The sequence below is a fragment of the Peromyscus leucopus genome, chromosome 20 (genome assembly GCF_004664715.2).
Source record: "Peromyscus leucopus breed LL Stock chromosome 20, UCI_PerLeu_2.1, whole genome shotgun sequence".
Lineage (NCBI taxonomy): Eukaryota > Metazoa > Chordata > Mammalia > Rodentia > Cricetidae > Peromyscus > Peromyscus leucopus.
Window position 1 is genome coordinate 7,193,902 of NC_051080.1, and position 21,462 is coordinate 7,215,363.

The window sequence follows — 21,462 nt, forward strand, 5'->3', positions numbered from 1 at the left end:
CACCTCTTCTCCCATCTTCAAAGTTCACAATGCATGGTTTTCCAATTCAGATCTCTCTCTCTCTCTCTCTCTCTCTCTCTCTCCCTCTCCCTCTCCCTCTCTATCTATCTATCTATCTATCTATCTATCTATCTATCTATCTATCTATCTATCTCTCTCTCACTCGCTTTAAGGGTTCTTGTGACTGCATGGGGTCCATCCAGATAATACATACAGTATCCCTTTGTAAAGATCCCTAATCACATCCATGAAGTCCCCTTGCCTAAGCTGTAAGGACTAAGACACGGCCGTTGGCGGGGAGGGGCAGGGGCAGGTCATTCTTTCTACCACACACATCTGCCAGCCTATACCACGGACAATGCTTGCGTTTACTTGTGTGCCTGATATGTGTACAGGTTTCCCCAGATACTGCAGATGTCTCTGAAGTATATAAAAGGAGGTGAAAGATATATTTTAGAAAGATGGTCCTAGCCACTGGCTGGAGAGGGAAATGGGAGGGAGCTAAGAAAAAGAAGAAACTGTAGGCCTGTTGTGGGCCACTGAGAACAGCAAGATCCCTTCTTCCCATTGGCAAGTTCATGCTGCCTTAAACTAAAGAAGTGCTTTTGGTCAAGAGTCTTGCAGATACACATTTCTCTGGTCTGTTTCTTTACATTTGAGTAACCTTTTTTTTTTTTGGTTTTTTCAAGACAGGGTTTCTCTGTGTAGCTTTGTGCCTTTCCTGGAACTCACTTTGAAGACCAGGCTGGCCTCGAACTCACAGAGATCTGCCTGCCTCTGCCTCCTGAGTGCTGGAATTAAAGGTGTGCACCACCACCACCCGGCGAGTCATCTTTAAAAAAAAAAAAAATTAAAGGAAGATTAAACAGAGGATGGGATGTAGGCTGACTAATATCGTGATATATATGATTCTAAGTGCCTCGCACATCTTGGAAGCTCAGAGGCATCTTGTAGGCTCTTTCAGGAAGAGGTGCTTGCCTACACTCCTGGAGTTCTCCAAATGTGAGTCCAATATGTAGAAGAGCGTAAAGGGACATCCCAGTGAGAGCAGTGGCCTTTCTTCTGCATCAAGAAGCACTTATGACAGAAAGGTAATTCTGTGAAAAATATAAACATCTATGATGTCGAGACAGGGCTGGAGCTTGCGCCTGGAGCTCAGGTAGAGGCTGGTGAATCACAGAGATCGTGCTCTGTAAGTGCTGATTAAACGTAATAACATCTATGATTCTTAAGCAGAAATTAAACATTGACCCATAAGATTTATAGTTTACATATGAAAAATGAGAATACTTTAATAGTTATATTTTATATTTTCATATAACATATGAACAATGTTATATTTTATGTTATAAAATATATGTTCTATTTTATGTTTTATGTTATATATTTCTTTTACATAGGAGCAATGTTATGTTATATTTTCCTTTACATGTATACAGGAGTTTTAAATTAAAACTTCTGTCTCAAGTTGTAAAAGTCCTCTTTTCAGTAATTAGATTTTTTTTTAATTCCAAATCTAAAGAACATTGCAGCCTGGTGTGGGAAGATGTCTCTCTTTTCCCACAAGCACCAGAGAAACTAGTTCCTATGGGCTGGAGCCTCTTCCACTAAACTTCTGGGACAGAAGGGATTTGGCCACTATGAACTGCTCAGAAACTTAGTGCCTGGGACTCGTCTGTCTGCTCAGAGACACTGAAATATCTGGAGTCTACTTGCTGGGGGATCCTGTCACACTGAGATCCCAGAGAGCAAAATCTTTGTATTCCTTTCTTCAAGCTGGAGACACCCTTCACCAGTAAAGACACCTACAACCTGGCTTGGGGAAAGCATTTCTGTGTCCCAAGCATCATTAGCAAGAATCCATGGACAGAACAGAATCACGAAAACTAAGCAAAGCAAATAATATAACAAAGATTCTTAAAATTAAATTGCAATTAGTACTAGGTGCCACAAGAGAGGTAAAAAACTGTGTGCTCCAATGAAGGACTGAAATAGACACGTGACATAGACTGTCTAGTCTATAACAGAAAGTCACCTGTCACATCAAGAACAATAAAACTACAATTTAGCCGGGCGGTGGTGGCGCACGCTTAATCCCAGCCCTTGGGAGGCAGAGCCAGGTGGATCTCTGTGAGTCGAGGCAGCCTGGGCTACCAAGTGAGTTCCAGGAGAGGCGCAAAGCTACACAGAGAAACCCTGTCTCGAAAAACAAAAAACAAAAACAAAACAAAACAAAAAACTACAATTTAAATGAAAAAGGAGGCCTGTCTAATGCGAACACTAAAATGAATCAGATGACAAGGATTTTGAAGGCACCCACTCTAAAAAGTTAACAGTGAATCTTAAGTTCATTTTGAAAAAAACTAACATATTCTCACAAGGAAAGTGATTTTTAAGAACCAAACAAAAATAAAATGCTGCATTGAAAAATACAGCAGCAGAAAGTACAATCTGTTGAATGTACCAATGGTAGGTGGAAACAAAAGCAACAATGAACTCAAGTGAATTAGTATCTGAACAGCAGGAAGAAAGAAGATGAAAACAAAGGATGAATCCCCCGAAGTACAATGAGGCTGTGCTGTTGTGGGACAAAATACAAAAATAAATTCCACATTTCTGTTATGAGATTTCCAGAAGGAGCTTAAAGCTGAAACCTACATATTCAAAATGCTGAGTAAATCCCCAGTAGCATAAATGTCCCAAAACTGGTGCTAAATTAGTAGTCTAGCCTCCGAAAACCAATGTCAAGGAAATCTTGAAAATATTTTGAACCAAAAAAAAAAAATCAGCCGGGCGTTGGTGGCACAAGCCTTTAACCCAGACTGGAGCAGAGCCATGCGGATCTCTGTGAGAGACCAGCTGGTACAAGTGAGCTCCTAGCATCTTCAAGGAAAGAATGAGAATTGGCGCTGCAACTTTTATACCCAGCAAAAGCATCTCTCAGGCAGCAAAGTAAAATAGCTGTGTTCCTCCAAAAAGAGAAATGAAGAGTATGTTGTAGACCTTCTGAAATCATTAACTATGATAATAATAAAATGTTAAAAAAAAATTTAAAAAACAAGTTCTTCAATCAGAAAGTCAATGATAAAAAAAAAAAAAACGTTGGAACACAGGAAAGAAGAAACAAAGGAAAAACAAGAAATATAGGTGATTATAATAGAAAGAATATCTTTTTCTCTGTGAACTTCATAAATACATTTTTTTGAGACAGGGTCTCACTATGTGGCCCTGGCTGCCCTGGACCTTACCATGTAGACCAGGGTAGCTTCAGACTCACAGATTTCCACCTGCGTTGGCCTCCCCAGTTCTGGCATTAAAAGTATGCATGACCACACCTGACCATAAATACATTTTTATTTAAAAAATGAATCATCATCTGGTCCCAAAGCAAAATTTTTAATTGGGAAGGTAATGGTTTGAAATAGAAGTGATGGTCCATATTACATTCAATTTGGATGATATTGATACCAGTAGACTATATTAAGTCACATACATAAACATAAAAATACACATAAACATGACACAGAAGAGAACCATTACTTTAAAACAACAATACAAGTACATAGTCAGACCAGGCAGTGGTGGCACACACCTTTAATCCAGCACTCGGAAGGCAGAAGCAGGCAGATCTCTGTGAGTTCAAGGCCAGCCTGGTCTACAGAGCGAGATCCAGGACAGGCACCAAAACTACACAGAGAAACCCTGTCTTGAAAACAAACAAACAAAAGACATAGTCAACAACATAAATAAATAAATAAATTTAGGGGATTACAAAAATACGTTTAGATAACTCACTAGAATCCAAGAAAGTAGAAGGGAAAAAATAAACCAAAGAGAACGGATAATAAAATAGCAGACTTAGGCATTGACATATTAATCACTACTTTATTGGCAAGTGTGATCTAAATATTCCAATCAATAGTGATTGGAAGAACACATAAATCTACAACCTAATAATTATGTGCTGTTTGTAAGAAACTGACTTCAAATTCAATGACCTGGGTAGGTAGGAAGGAAAAACATTTTTTAAAAAAAGATATACTTAGAAAAATCAATGATAGAAAAAGAATGTCTGTATTAATTAGATGACAGAGGAGCCAAGGAGTATCATTTTGCCCCTATCATGTGCATAATACTAAAAAGATCACCTCGGCAGAGAGAGGGGGCCATCCTAACACATCCTGTCATGTCCTACCACACAACAGAATTCAAGACCCTTCAAGCAAAAATTGGCAGACATGAAAAGATATAAATAATTCCACAATTATAACTGAGGACTTCTCCAACCACCTCTCCAAAGCTGAGAGAGTCACTAGACAGAGTCATCAGAGGGGCTGGGAAGATGGCCCAGTAGGTTAGACATTTACTATGCGAGTATAAGGACCCAAGTTCAAATCTCAACATCCACATAAATGCCAGGTGGTCACAATTAGTATACCACTGTTGATATTCCCAGAACACCTTGTGGTTTCTGTTTCTTTCTACTTAACACAGACCACACTGGCTCATTCCTTATCCACATACTCCTCCAGGCTGTAAGCTGGTGAGGGCACACTCTGCCTGTCTTGCTCATTATTGGCACACCCAGCCACTTGCATAGCACTAGGCTAAAGTAGCTGCAACACACATTTCTGATGGGTGACTAGATGATTTCTAGTGGCCCCTCTCCTGTTTGGTATCAGAGACAGCCCATCTCTTCTGACCCATAAAACCATGGGAATGTAGTTACAGGTGACTTCTGTTCCACACAGCAGTGAACACCTCATCAGAGCTCAGGGCCAAGCCCAGGGCAGCATCTCTGAAGGCAGAATGCAGGGCCACTGAGGAGAAGCTTGTAAAATCAGGAAGAAGAGGCTGGAAAGACGCCTCGGTGGTTAAGAGCATATTTTGCTGTTTCAGCTCACAACTCCAGGGGATCTGATGCCTCTGATCTCTATTGGCACGTGCACAGACACACAACTTAAAATGGGCCTGGCAAGCTATCCCCAATGGTGCAACAGTGGCACTCGTATCTTGGCAGTAACCAACAGCTCTCTGGTTGGACCTAAAACCCACTCAATACCTGGTACTAAAACCTTAGCCAAGAACCCTTGGCTAGAGAGGTCAGAGGCTCTGGAGGAGATGTCTCTTTTGAGGCTGGGTATCTCACAGCTCCAAATGGGACATCTATAACAAAACCTAAGGCTCAGGAAACTTCCTGGAAGAGGGGCCAGAAAGATGGTAAGAACCTGGGGATCAGGATGACTGCTTGGTGATAATGTCATTTAACAAGACAGGGATGCTGCACCCATGAATTCTCAACAATGTGGCTGCCTGCACAAGACCCACAAAGACCACACCAGGTGACATGCCAACACAGATGGAGGAAAATTTAACAAGGTCGTTTCTAAATGAACAATGGTAGTGATGGAGAAAGAGGCAGCTTTTCCCCCCACCCCCGGGGTGGGACTCCTCCATTCTTAAGTGATCAGCCTTCAACACCTGCATAGATTTTATGTATATATATGTAGATGTATGTATATATATGTATATAAATGTATACATACATACTGATAGGATAGACAGATATATAGATAATGATAATAGATAGATAGATAGATAGATAGATAGATAGATAGATAGACAGATCCAGATATAAGAATATAAAAATGAAAGTAAATGTAGACGAGAGATCAATGCGAGACAGGGTGGTTAGGGTCGTGGCAGGAATTGGGGGGTAGAACCATGCAATTATAGTGAATTTACGTGTGAAATCAGCCTGCGCTTACATTTCCTTCCTTCTTAAGGCTGGATGACATTCCACCTGGACACACTGTGTTTTTCTTATCCATTCTTCCTTCAGTGGACAACAGACCTTCTCTACCTCGTGGGGATAATACCCCAGTTACCGTGGTTCTTGGCATCAGATGCCTAAGAACCTCATTTCCATCTCTTGGCTACAGGTCTAGAAGTGGGTCTCCTGGATCACATGGCAGATTCCATTTTCATTTTTTGAGCAGTCTCCATCCCACCTTCCATGGTGGCCATGCCATTTTATATCCACAGCAACTTGGTTCTTATATATTCATAAATTTTAATATGTCTGACAGTAATTGTCTGTATAGTATGGACATTTTCTTTAAGCCTTTCCTGGTTTTTGTAACTTTCCTTATAATGTCTATTTTACATAACAGCACATTGCTTTGACCTAGTCCTTCATATCCTTTCTTTCTCCTCCAAACCCAAGGACATCAAAGCATTGTGTTTTAAACTTTTAAGTATATCTAAAATACTTAGATACTTATCAGTAATTTGTTTCTGAATGTGCTGCTAAGAGGAAATTGTCTTCTTTCTAGGTAATTAGAAGTTTTCTCTGGTTTGGGAATGTCATTTCTGTCCTATGGAATTCTTACACGGAGCAGATGCTTTTGCTGCAGTTCCGTGGACTTCTGACTTCTGAGCTTGAGTGGGAATAACCACATAATCTTCTGCAATCCTTCAGCAAGCATATAATTGAATGCTTTGGAGTGGGCAAAGTCAGTCATGATCCCAATTACACCCAAGAAGGGATTTGAAATAAATGAGAACACAGAGGCTTCCTCAGAAGAGATTAAGATCGACTTGGGAGCTATAAAACAGGCAGATAATTACTTAATGGTAATAAGGAACACCACCAGCATCAACCCAGACTGCACACATGCGCAGAAGTGCTGAGTCACCCACTGTGGGCAGAGGTAGCTTCCTGGGAAAGGAAATCCTGAGTGATGTTCAGAATGTAGGGAAGGGTACGGCTTGGCTAGGAAGTGTAAACACTTGGGAAGGGAGAGCAGCGGAGAGAAGGAAAGGGGAAGCCGGAGGAGGGAAGGGAAGAAAAAGGATTGAGGGATGGAGAGGGAGGGCTGGAGAGATGGGGAGAGAGCGAGAATCCCATAAAGCGATTGCTCCAATGAGCACATCAGATTGTCTAGATGAGAAGCGTGGCTGAGCATGAGAACTACAAGCCTTACAGACAGAAGCTGCCCGGGTTCAAACACCTCTTGCCTTTATGAGCTTAGAAAACTTCCCCGACTTGTCTGTGCCTCAACCCTCTCACCTCCATATTCCAACTACTGTGAGTCAGTGTGTATAAGGAGTCATCATGGTGCCCATCCCCTCCTAAAAGTCCTCACTTTCAGCAATTGCATGATCTGGAGGCAGGATGCGGAAGGAGGCTCAGATCTCTGAGGGTGATTGCACATTCTCAACCATCACATCCTGATGTTTGCAATGCCCTCACGGAAAAGCATCCATCACACTCACTGTACCTAAGTCCTTCCGTGATGGCCATGAAAGCCCTTAAGTGATCTGTGGTCGGTCAAGGATTCAGCCATTGTCGGACCCAACAGAACTCCATCTAGTACCAGTGTGAGCCTCAGCTGACTGCCTCATGGACTCCATCTAGTATCTGTGTGAGCCTCAGCTGACTGCCTTATGGACTCCATCTAGTACCTGTGTGAGCCTCAGCTGACTGCCTTATGGGCAGCAGACCATACGTCCCCACTTTCTAGGACAGCCCAGTTTGTGTATCAGCTGTACCTGTATCCATGTCTAGAGTTAGAAGACAAATTTGACAGCCAGCGTGATGGTGAGTTTTAATTGTCAACTTGGCACTCTCTAGAATCACCAGGGAAGATAGTTTTAGTGATGGGTTGTAGATCAGGTTGGCCTGTGGGGGACTGTCTTAAACTTTAATTGAGATAAGAAGACCTTCCCATTGAGGGCAGCGTCATCCCCTAGTTTGGGGCCCTGGCCTGAAAGAGTAAAGAAAAACTGAGAAGTAAGCATGTTATCTTCATTCTCTCTGTGGGTGTTTGTTTGTTTGTTTGTTTGTTTGTTTTTGGTGGGGGGTGTTGTTTGGTTGGCTTGGTTTTTTGAGATAGGGTTTCACTGTGTAGCTCTGGCTGTCCTACAACTCACTCTTTAGACCAGGCTTGCCTCTGACTCACAGAGATCCACCTGTTCTGTCTCTCCAAGTGTTGGGATTAAAGGCGTGCGCCACAGCACTTGGCTTTCTCTCTCAGCTCTTAACTGCGAATGTGACTAGCTGGCATCATCAAGCTTTGCCTGTGATCTCTGCAGTGATGGACTGTAACTGGAATTCTGAGCAAAGACAACATTGCCGTCTCCGAGTCTGGGAGTTCTCTACACCGTGTCCATCACATGGGCCAGTCCCCGCAGAGGGAAAAATGGTGATTCCTGTATAGACAGAAAGACCACAAAACAGCCTCTTAAACCAACGTACTTTTCCTGAAGTGCAGGAAAAGACAATAGCTGATATCTATGAAGACCACAGACGAATCAGATTCAGGGGTTCCTGCTCAGAATCCTGGACCTGCACACTCCAAATGTGCAAGGACAGCTTTGGGGGTGAGTTTCCCAGAGCGTGAGCAGGCAGGCTCTGGCACGGCTGCTCAGAGCTGCTGGTACTCACCTCGGCCACCGTGCCCTCTGATCTCTTCTTATCTGGGTTAGCTGCTTTCGGATAGCTACAACTAACTTGCGCGACAGAAACAACTCAAGAGAGGAAATACTGATTTCGGCTCGTGGTTCCAGAAGGTTCAGCCTATCGTCGTCGTGGGGAAGGCATGGTTAAGCAGATTGGTTCACAGCATGGGGGGGGGGGGGCAAGCATCAGAGGTGGGGGATGGGGGATGCCAACACCTAGCTACCTTCCTTTTCTTACTCTTTTGATTCTGTCCCATGGGAGGCGCCACTCACTTTCAGGGTAATCCTATTCCTTCTCAGTTACACCTGCTTATAAATGTCCCCACAGACACATGTCACCAGTTTCCTAATTGACTCTAAATCCCATCAGGCTGACAACGAAGACTACCCGAAAGGCACTCTTCAAGGTCTAAAAAACACCTTGCGTTTATATTCTGTTTTAAAATGTCCAAGTAAAAATGCATGGGTGATGAATAGTTGTGAGTTCAGTTTCAATATATTCTTGGTGTTTTCTCGTGAATCCAGCCCCACTCTTGTTAAGCAGAAGCACAGGCAAGTATAAAATAAGGTACTTAAAACAGTGCAAAAGGAAACCTTTAGAAGAATGGAGTGTTTTTATTTACAATGTTTACATTTAATTACATGAAATTAGGCCCGATAATCCACACTGATTGGTTTCCTCGTAATACACTATCTACTATAATAATAGGATTTAGACTCTCTGTCCTAAAGCCAAGATCCCCTGCAGTGTTTTTCACTCAGGGGCAAGATGGAGAAGAAATAAGTCCTTCTTGGATAACATCCAAGGCAGTTTAATCCCTGAAATGCTAAAAGAAAATCACTACAGGGCAAGAAGGGCCCAGAGTGTGGCTGAAGTATGTCAATTGGAAAGAAGTAGACACAAGAGAAGCTTCAGACAGTGCCCAGATTGTGTCTGGAAATACTTAGCATGCTTTGCAAATTTAACTCATAGTGAAGTCAAAGAGAGTAACATCAAATGTTTCTAGAAATTCCCACTCTTAAGACAGGAAAGAAAGCCAAGGAAGAGAAGGGGCTGGGGGTGGGGGTGGGGCGTCCACCAGAGAGCTGAGAGAAAGAAACGAAGTTGTCGAACAGAATGAGGCGTTCAGGGAAAGTGTGGCTCCGGAGGGGGGACCAGGCAGCCACCCATCGGAAGCCAAGCCCTCTCAGCACCGGCACCCTGGGAAGCATGTCCTAAGACCTTCCCGGGCTCACGAGAAGATGAGAGTGGACCACAGCTGCCCAGGGCCTGCTTTTTCCCACTGACGAGCAGGGCTGGCTAGCAACGATGAAATAATAACCAACGTGGATGAGCATTGCCTCTTCCACCCGTGCTCACCCATGCTGCCTTATGCTAAACGTATTTCAGCCACGTGCCACAAAACAACAAAACAAAAACACAACCCTTGCTGGGACTCTAGTCCCTTACAGATGACACCCATGCTGCTGAGCCCCAGGCAGACTTTATGTAGTCAGGAAATAGATGGGAAACAGACGAGAGACTATGTTCCCTTTTTTCCATGTACTTCGCATAGTCACAAAGCGTGGGCCAAATGAACATGTGCAGGTGTGATTTGGAAGGTTGAAAGGCATGGAGTGAGGTAAAAAAGCTGTTTCCATAGAACTCGGTGTCACAGAGGTGTTTGTGTATCGGCTCTGGGAGAAGCTGGTCACTTAGGACCATGCCAGCCTCTGTGGGTGTGGAGAGGGGCAGGGCATGGTTTCCCTGGTCAGCCTCACGGCAGAGGCTGGGAAGAGGAGCTCGACACCAGCAGCGGATGTGGTACTGCCTGTTTCCAAGACACAAGCTCCCTTGTGTCAGAGGACCTGTTCGTTGTCCACCACGCTTCAGTGTCTATTCCTGCAAGCTCAGCGCAGCTGCATCTTCAGCCTCCACTGCTGCTGAGTGCTCCATTCTCGAGACCATCCAACTCTCTACCAAGATGGCCTGAAGGCTGCTGCTTGCTACTGAATCTGCACCATGCTGCCTTGCCTGACTGGTTATCAAAATTTGCTGGGTTGGAGGATGGTGGAGACCCAACCACCACTATTGAATAAAACATTTAAAATTCAAAACAGGGAGCATCGCCGGGCGGTGGTGGTGCACGCCTTTAATCCCAGCACTCGGGAGGCAGAGGCAGGCAGATCTCTGTGAGTTCGAGGCCAGCCTGGCTACAAGTGAGTTCTAGAAAGCGCAAAGCTACACAGAGAAACCTGTCTCGAAAAAAAAAAAAAAAAAAAAAAAAAAAAAAAAAAAAACAGGGAGCATCAGAATAGTTCACTAAACTGCTACCTAGATGAAGAAAGCACCTACTTTGTTTGTTTGTTTGTTTTGTTTTTCTGAGACAGGGTTTTTCTGTGTTGTTTTAGAGCCTTTCCTGGAACTAGCTCTGTAGACCAGATTGGCCTCAAACTCACAAAGATCTGCCTGCCTCTGCCTCATGAGTGCTAGGATTAAAAGCGTGTACCACCAAAACCGAGAAGTACCTTTTAGCTAGAGTTTTCCTGCCTTGCCCACAGTCAGGACAAATCTTTGTCACCCGCCAGTCCCACAGCCGCTCAGACCCAACCAAGTAAACACAGAGACTTATATTGCTTACAAACTGTATGGCCGTGGCAGGCTTCTTGCTAACTGTCCTTATAGCTTAAATTAATTCATTTCCATAAATCTATACCTTGCCATGTGGCTCGTGGCTTACTGGCATCTTCACATGCTGCTTGTCCTGGTGGCGGCTGGCAGTGACTCCTTCTGCCTTCCTGTTCTTTCTTTTCTCCTCTTTGTTAGTCCCACCTATACTTCCTGCCTAACCACTGGCCAATCAGTATTTTATTTATTGACCAATCAGAACAACCCACAGCAGCACCTACTTCTTTTTGTTTTTTCTTGGTTTTTAGAGACAGGGTTTCTCTGTGTAGTTGTGGTGCCTATGCTAGATCTTGCTCTGTAGACCAGGCTGGCCTCGAACTCACAGAGATCTGCCTGGCTCTGCCTCCATTTTTTGGATCCAGCAATGATAGAATGGAGCCCAAGCCTTTCCTTCCTTCTTTCCTTCCTTCCTTCCTTCCTTCCTTCCTTCCTTCCTTCCTTCCTTCCTTCCTTCCGTTGAAAATAAGTTTTCTTTTAATAATTTATTTATTTTTATTTTATTTGCACTGATGTTTTGCTGCACATATGTCTGTGTGAGGGTGTCAGATCTTGGAATTACAGACAGTTGTGAGCTGCCCTGTGGGTGCTAGGACTTGAACCCATGTCCTCTGGAAGAGCAGTCAGCGCTCTTAACTATGCTCTTAACCACTGAGCCATCTCTCCAGCCCCCAAAATAAATTTCTTTCACACAATCTCTTCTGATTATGGTTTCCCCTCCCCCTACTCCTCCCAGACCCTTCCCACCTCCCTTCCCATCTGGATACAAACCTTTATGTCTCATTCGGAAAACAAACAGGCTTCTAAGGAATAATGAAACACAGTAAGATCAATAAAAACAAACCAGTCTGAATATGACACAACGTCCAAACAAGAAAAAGAGCCGAAGAAAAAGCACAAGAAACACCTAGACTCAGAGACACACACTTTGCACACACAGACATGCCGTAAAGACCCCCAAACCCAGAAGCCATAATTTATATGCAAAGTACCTGTAAGATTAAAAACAAAAACAAACAACTAACTTAACCTTATGAGGCAAAGATTTCCAAAGATGCTGTAGAGTTCATTTGTGTTGGCCATCATATTCATCATACGTGCACCAGCCCTGGGGTGTCAAGAAGGTGACTCTGGTGTCCTCCATCCCTTCTGGCTCTTACACTCTTTCTTCTTCCTCTTCCCCACAATCCCCTGCGTACTGACGGGGAGGTATTTGTAGAGACCTCCTGCATAGGCTGAGTGTTCCAAGGTCTCTCTCTCACTCCCTGCATATCGACTGGCTATACGAGTGCCCATCTGCTGCAAGAAGAAGCCTCTCTGATGATGACTGGGCAAGGCATGGATTTTGTTCCTTTTGGGGGGATGGAGAGTCAGGATTTCATGTCTCGCAGACTGGTCTTGAACTTGCAATATAACCAAGGATGACCTTGAACTTCTGTTCCTCCTGTGTGAGCGTCTGGAATGCTGGGATACTAGGCATGTGTTACCATGCCCCATGTGCTCTTTATCTAAGTACTTATCCAGTAGGTGCAGTGTAAACGAGGCTAATTAACAGACACATTCAAGGAAAACATGGCATACGATAAGAGAAAGTTACTAAGCAAATTACTTTCTTCTGCAGGAACCATGTCAAATTCAAGTTAAATTTTTTTTTCAATGCATTCTGACACCTTTGGGTGAGGATGTCTCTTTGCTTACAAGCCTGTTTGCACATGCCTGTGCAGTAGCAGACTGTGCTAGATGCATGCTGTTGGAATTAATACAACATACTTGATGGGCTTGTCATGTCTGGAAGCAGGAGCTTCCTTTTCTGGTGCTCAAGGCACGTAGCTGCTTGTTTCCGTTCATTTCTTCCTTCCCAAAAGGCTTAGCGCATCAAGGAAACTGACAGCTCATTTTTCAAGAACTTGGACGTGTCAGAGTTGGCAAGAATGAGCCTGTCTCCTTCACGAAGGCTGTCTCCCTGGTCCTTGATTCAGCTTTATTTAACCGTACAGATAGTCATCATTTGACGCAGGTGTAAAGGACCAGACAGGATGCCCTAGGGAAGGACCGTGACAAAATTCCTGCTATCAGAAGCAGTAGTACGGAGATATATTACACAAATGCCTACAATACAAAGTACCGTGAAGTATCGCGAAGGATGCTTGAAGTGCTAAGTGGGCGTGTCTTGGACGAGGACACTCCGGCTGCTGCTGGAAGATACGGTGGCACCCCTGTGCACATGCTGCAGACAGAGCACCTGCACCAAAGTGTCCTTTGGATGAGCAGGCACTCAGCCTGAAGCTGGTTCTCAGCTGGAAAAATGGGCAGATCGATCTGCCATCCTATGTCAAAGAGTTAGGCTGAGGATTACGTCAAACGTTCAGTCTGAGTTTCCTCAGCGCAGTCCCCGCAGGCAACATGGGCTTGGCAAACATTAGTTTCTCTGACTTTGGCGATAGCTTTGGGTTGGTCCCCAAAGGCAGAGGATACAGAGACAGAGAATGGACGGACCGTGGGTGTAGATGCTTTGGGCAGGGAGAGCTCAAGAAGGCACATGGTTGGGAAAAACATTTTTCTCAGGAAAGAGCTAATAGTCAAAATTTATGGTAGGGAAGAAAAGAGAGGGGCAAGGAAGACGGGTGTGCTGGAGCCACCCCAAAGGGATGTGGTGTCTGAAGGAGCAGAATGGGTCAGTAAGCCTGGGATCTGGAGCCATGTCTCTTGGGTCCAAACCATTTCCACCATAAAGTAATGCTGGTGTTGAGTCTACACTCAGATGCCCATTATCAGAGAGGGCAGAGAGAGAAGAGAGAGAGAGAGAGAGAGAGAGAGAGAGAGAGAGAGAGAGAGAGAGAGAGAGAGCCGTGGCCATAGTCCCTCCCTGCAGGCTCAAAGGTTTTAGCTTTTATGAAGCAAGAACTGTGCCTGGCACACAGTGAACACCCAATAAACACTAACTGGCTCTATTCAGCCTGCTGAAGTATTCATCACGAGGGGCCATGGCCAGAGGGCGTGTCACGAATGTCCCAAACACAGGAAACTAAGCCTGCCTTCACAGGTTGAGCAAACGCTAGAGATTCAGAACGCTCCAAAAATCTGTGCACATTGACACAGCGTCCTCAGTGGAAAATTCCACAGCAGGGAGCTTTGTTTATGCACAGAATTATTTTTAAATTTTGTAAAGTTATCTCTGACCAGCGTGTAAAGGTATATGATACCTACATGAATTTCATGTTTGATTTGGTTGCATCCCTAAAAATGTTTTATCATGGATATGCAAATATGCCAGAATCTAAACTATGTAAATTCTAGAACATTTTAGATGAAGATACCCAAACCACAATAAGGTAAATGGGTCTTCCAGGTCTGAGAAACAGACCAAATTATTCAGCTGAGTGTCCTAGTCCGTAATTTCTTAGCAAAAGATGAAGAGAGGTGGCCTGTACCCTTCGACTTCCTGTTCTTCGGCTGATGGTCAGAGGCTGTTTCAATCCCAGCCAACTTGCTAATGCATAGATCCCTCCAGGACCATTCCATCCATGAGCTGCTTCTTTGGGGCTTTCACAGTGGAGAACCACGTATTCTGATCTTGAGCAAGAGTGTCTGAGCTGTGCTCCTACTCCAACAACCAAAAGAAGTGTAGACGACAAAGAGGAGCCAAGGCGGCCACACAAGTCTCTGACGATTCACAGAAACCTCAGCCATTTCCCTCTGGATTCTCAAGATGGTGACCGCACAAAAATCACATTCTGTGGCCCTTCAGAAGGTTTGGCATAAAGGAACCAGGCTGGTGTTTAATGACCATCCATGTATAATTCTAGAGAATGCAGATTTGATAAGGAGAAAACTTTACCTTAACAGAAAAGCCAATGCAAACAGTATTAGAACTGGCCAGGAATGGAATGTATGCTACCATCCGAAAGTCTGGGCTATCACTGGAGATACGGAAACAGGGACTGGAGGACATTTGTCAACTATTTTGCAGGTGGGATTTCTGCATTGGGAGATGGTGGAATAGACAGAGGGTTTGCCCTCAACTAACACCCACCAAGGTTGCTTCTGCTCCTCCAATGGCCCAAACTCTTAAATATTTTCATTTTATTTCATAGAAACCCAGAGAGTTAAACAGTTCTGTTTCTAAGATTCTGCAAAGCATCTTGGGAATCATACAGCTCAAACTCACTATTTTTTTTTTCCTTCTTGTTTTTGAGACAGAGACTGGGGCACAGTTGCTAGTTGCTTTTAAGGTCACCTGGTTTAGCAAGAGGCAGTGCCGTAACACAAGCCCACGACCTGGAACTCCAGCATAAGCTCCCATCTGTTCTCCCCCATCCTATCCACCCTACACATACACCATGTTGATGATACTCCTAAGCCACGGCTCTGATGTGTTGGGAGCATGAAGGTCCTTACCCACATCTCTCTAGGGAAACCAGTGATGTTAAGCACACAGGACTGTCTTCTCAAAGGACGTAAAACCTATTCTTTCACACAGAAGAACTGGAAGTCATTAACAGCCTGGCGATCTGCGTTATCTGTTAGGCCACATCAAGCTCTCTCAACCAGGACCAGCGGTGGCTGGGAATCTAAATGACCCTTATATAATCTGTATGGGCCACCAGGGGCTCCCTAAAGTCTAAATGACCCTTATATTATCTGTATAGCCAGAGTCTCCCCCAAGCTCCCACAACCAACACCAGAGGTGGCTCATAGCCCAAATGACCTTGACACTATCTATATGGTGGAGACCAGCCTGTCTCTAGAAGCCATCTTCTTGGAAGAAGTGACATGTACTTTGAGATGTGTTTTGATGTAATTATGTCTCCTTGTGCACTGGTGATTGTATTACACCAGAAGACTCCCCCCCCCCAAAAAAAAATTGTACTGTGTTTAAGTATGCTGGCAAAAAAATCGCCTGGCGTCAGATTCCCGAAGTTTGATCCAGGCTAAGTCAGGCTGAACTGAGTTTCCATCCTCACCTCTTCACAGATCATGTCACTGTTGGCTGTGATGCCTGAAGGAACACCCCCCCCCCGCTGCCCCCACACACACTGATTATGTCATTGCAGCATTTAAGCATGCGCAAAAGCTACCTGTGTTCTTTGAACACATACTTGAGATTCTCTACTACAGTACTGAAGACTAGACCTTGGGGCCAGAGGAACGGCTCAGTGCGTAAGAGCACCGGCTGCTCTTGAAGAGGACTCGCTTTCATTCCCAGCACCCACACAGGAGCTCATAATCACCTGGAACCCCAGTTCCAGGGGATCTGATGCCCTCTTCTGGCCTCCTCAGGAACCTGGCAAACCCATGCAGGCAAAACACTCATACACATAAAAATAAATAAATCGATTTTTTAAAAACATTAGGTCTTGATTTTTTTTTCTCCCATTATAACCTCAGTACTAGCTATTTCTATATCCTACATATTCTCATTTAAAACTACAGGTATGCTAAACATGGCAGGTTTGATGAAAAAGAATTACAATTCTCAGAGTATTCCTTGCTGCCTTCTTCCTTGGCAGGGTTTCCTGAGCAGCTGGTGTTGAGCATCACGTGACAAACCTCAGAATTACAAGCTGGTCTTGGGGGGGAACTTCCTGCTACCTCTAGAGAAAGCCAGGGTTTTTCTAGGTGTGTGTAGTCAGCTTCGGAGATCGATCCCCGCCCTCTGTTACCATGGCCCTGTGTGCTCCCCCCACCCTGCCCCCTGCTCAGGGGCTGGGTTCCCTGACCCACTTTTAACAGCTTCCGGGGAAACAAGGAGGTGACCCTTCTAAGTCAGTTATAAAAAGACGGCAACTTTTGACTACAGGAATGCCCCTGGTCGCTTGTGCTCTGGGAAGCATGCCACCACGTTATAAGACACTTCTGGAGAGAGGTTATGTGGCAAGAAAAATGACACCTCCGACAGACAGACAGACAGACAGAGCACAGTGGGGACCTGAGGTCTGCCCAAAGTGTGGAGATGACTGTAACGTCAGCCACCTTGACTTCAGCCTCATGGGACCTTGAGCCTAACGCACCATCCATGCTTAGATTCCTATACGCCCAAAGGGGGAAACGGTGTTGGTTGTTGGAAGCCGTAAACTTGGGAGGGGTGATTATTACTCAGGGATGGATGAGCAGCACAGTGGGAGGACCCTGCATTTCAGTCCTCACGACAGTTCACAGTTCCACAAGTCCGCTGGATTGTTGTTTTGGCATGGGCAAGTTTTATCTGATCCTTCCTGAACTCTTTAGGGCTCTGCGGCAAGCTCATGATTTTGATGGTGACTTCATGGTTCTGAATGGCCCTATCCACATCTAATGGCTAGTACTCAGTGGCTAGGAACACCACACCTCACCCCAGTCATCTGAGACAAAAACTCAGAGGAAAGCCCCACCAGAAGAATACAAAATATGTAAGAGGGTGACAAGATAGAAGAAAGGGAAACCTCAGTCAAAGAAAATGTTAAATCTAAAAAAAAAAAAAAAAAAGAAAAGAAAAGAAAGACTTCAGACACAAAACATCCAGGAAATCTGGGACTCTATGAAAAGATCAGATCTATGAATACTTAGGAATAGAGGAAGGAGAATAAATCCAGGTCAAAGGCACAGAAAATATTTTCAATAAAATCATAGAAAGGAAATTCTCTAACCTAAAAAAGGAGGCACTTTGTACATCAAAGTTCAAGAAGCAGACAGAACACCAAATAGACCGGGAAAGAAAGTGCCCCCCCATCAAATAATAATCAAAATGGTAAATGTACAGAACAAATAAAGAATATTAAAAGCTTCAGGGGGAAAAGACCAAGCAACAATTACAGGCAGACCCATTAGAATAACACCTGACTTCTCAGTGGAGATGATGAAAACCAGAAGGGCCTGGATGGATAACTCTACAAACTCTAGAGACCACAGATGCCAGCCCAGTCCTTTATAACCAGAAAAACTATCAGTCACATAGATGGAGAAAGAAAAATATCCCACAATAAAACCAAATTTAAGCAGTACCTATCTACAAATCCAGTTCTACAGAAAGCACTGAAAAACTTCAATCGAAACGCTTTATCATACCCAAGAAATAAATAACCCCAGACCAGCAAACTGAAAGGATAGAGGAAACCCACAACATAACAACAAAATAATAGGAATCAGCAAACACTGCTCATGGATGTCTCTCAACACCAGTGGTCTCAATTCCCCAATAAAAAGATGCAGACTAACAGAATGATGCAAAACCAGGTTCCATCCTGCAGCATCCAAGAAACACACCTCAACATCAAGGATAGACATCACCTCAGAGTAAGAAGATGGAATGAGGTATGCTTTGTCTGAACATTTTTTTTCTTACAGATCTTTTGCTTATACATTTATTGTTTTTGATTTTGTTTTATGGGTTTTCTGTGTGTGCAAGTGTGTGTGTGTGTGTGTGTGTGTGTGTGTGTGTGTGTGTGTGCATCTGTAAGTGTTTTTATATTTTTCTTTTGGCTTTTTCTTTTTGTTTTTGTTTTGTCCTGTTCTGGTTTGTTTTTATTTTATCTACTTTTTTTTTTTTTGGTTTTCCGAGACAGGGTTTCTCTGTGTAGCTTTGCGCCTCTCCTGGAACTCACTTGGTAGCCCAGGCTGGCCTCGAACTCACAGAGATCCACCTGGCTCTGCCTCCCAAGTGCTGGGATTAAAGGCGTGCGCCACCACCGCCCGGCTTATCTACTTTTATTTTATTATTATTATTATTATTATTATTATTATTATTATTATTAGATGCTCATTTGTGTTCTACTGAGAGAGAAAGAAAGGATGTGGATTTAGGTGGGTGGAGAAGTGGGGAGGATCTGGGGGAAGAGAAACCTTAATCAGAATATACTGTATGAAAAAAATCTATTTTCAATTTTTAAAAAGCCGTGAGCTAATACTGTATAACAAAACAGCATCACAGAGAATTGTTCTCCTTGTTTTCTGTAACTGTGCAAGGTTTTGTCCCAAATTTCGTTTTCCAGAGGAGGAATCTGGTTCTCTTGAGTACGGCTTATGTAGGCTCACTCAGTCAGCAAATGACATAATCAGAACCATGCAGTCTTCTCTCTCCAAGTCACATTCCTTGCATTTCATCACATTCCCTCCAGGCCCTCACAGCTGCTTTACATCTCATGTAGGGAAAGCACTGAATCTCTCCCATGAGAACAGCACAGGAGAAACACAATCTCCGTGACTGTTCTCTGTCCCTTGCAAAATTGAAGAGGCCAGCTTAAAAATCTGTTCACGAGTTAGACCACACGGCATTTTGAGTATATGGAAACTCACAAATACAAATACATCATGGTAATTAAAAATTAACCCTGAAGAGCAATCAGGAAGTCCCCTTAATGTAGGAGAAATTCTACTTCTTTTGCTGGTATAAATTCGTTTATGCATTTGTGGTTATCTTAGGGTGTTTATTGCTGTGAAGAGACACCATGGCCATGGCAACTCTTTATAAAGAAAACATTTCATTGGCGTGGCTCGCTTACTGTTCAGAGGTCCAGTCCTTTACCATCAAGATGGGGATCATAGGGGCTGGAGAGATGGCTCAGAGGTTAAGAGCACCGACTGCTCTTTCAGAGGTCCTGAGTTCAATTCCCGGCACCCACATGGTGGTTCACAACCATCTATAATGAGACCTGGTGCCCCCTTCTGGCGTGCAAAGTTACATGGTGGCAGAATGTTGCATACATAATAAATAAATTTTTTAAAAAAGATGGGGAGCATAGGGGAATGCAGGCAGACACGATATTGGAGCTGAGAGTGCTACATCTTACAGACAACAGGAAGTCAACTGTCACAGTGAGTGAAGCTTGAAAAAAGACCTCAAAGCCCACCACCCCCACAGTGGCACACCTACTCCGACAAGACCACACCTCCTCCAACAAGGCCACACCTCCTCCAACAAGGCCACACCTACTCCAACAAGGCCACACCTCCTCCAACAAGGCCACACCTACTCCAACAAGGCCACACCTACTCCGACAAGACCACACCTACTCTGACAAGACCATACCTCCTCCGACAAGGCCACACCTCCTCCAACAAGGCCACACCTCCTCCAACAAGGCCACACCTACTCCGACAAGGCCACACCTCCTTGTAGTGCTACTGCCTTTGGGGGCCCATTTTCTTTCAAACCACCAGAGTGGTCTATCTTGTCTTAATTTTCTTAGCAAACTTTCCTGTGTTGTCTTGAGACAGAGTAGGGTTGTACAGCTCAGACTGGCTGTGCACAACTAATCCCCCTGCCTCAGTCTGCTAAAAGCTAGGACTGCAGGTGTGGAGCACCACACTTGGTCAGCTCTTCCTTACTTTACAGGTGGCCTTTGCAGTTACACATAGCTTTGGGCTTGCTGCTTCAGCCATATTCTGTAAGGTTTGGTACGTTATGCTGTTATTTTCTACAGCTAACTCTACACTTGTGGGTGTATAACATGTAAAGTGTGGGAGGAAAGGACGGAGCATAATGGAAGAAATATTTATACATTCTAAGAACTGTATTATTGCTTTATGCTTTTGCTCTTCATATCGATACTTATGATTCTTTATATTTTTCCTTGTGTGGTTATGTTAACAACGTTGTTTATTTCCTCATATGGTTCAGCTTATGACCTTTCATTCCAGTTTGAAGGGACCCTGTCAACATTTCTCTAAGGTAGGTCTGCTGCTGAAAAAAAAAAATCAGTTTTAAATTTTTGTATCTGAGAAGCCAGCTGGACCATCAATTTTTTCTGACCTTCATCTTTTCTGTGTAGTTGGCTTTAATGTCAACTTGCCACAGACTAGAGTCAGCCGGGTAGGGAGTCTCACCTGAAGACCTGTCCTGCCTGCCTTGGGTGGTGTGGGAAGACCTACCTTTGTTGTGGGCGGTGCCCTCTGCTAAGGGTGTGGTAGAGGGTCTTCTCTCTGACCCTCTTATCTTCTTGCTACTGCTGTTGCTGCCTCCACTGAGAGCACACGCAGCAATGGGGACTGGAGACCAGTAGCTCTCCAGGAAGCTTCTGAGCTTCCAGCACCAGATTAGGACAACTGAAATACGCCACCTGTGGACTGAGTAATTAGCTGTTGTCATCCCCCCCCCCCCCCCCAGTTAGAGACAGCTACTGTGGGACCACTCTTGTGCTGCAAGCCGCAGAAAAATGTAATGGAATTCAGCTACTATCACAAAAGCTATTACTTGGAAAGGTCAAGGACTTTTCCAAAGGTCAAGCCATGGCTTAAGAAGTCTTGGTGATAGCTGAGCTTTTGTATATATATTAGCTGGTTCCTACAATGATTTTCTTGTGTGCTTCCAAGAACTCCTAACAGTGTATTTATCTAAAATACTTACCAAGCATCCAAGG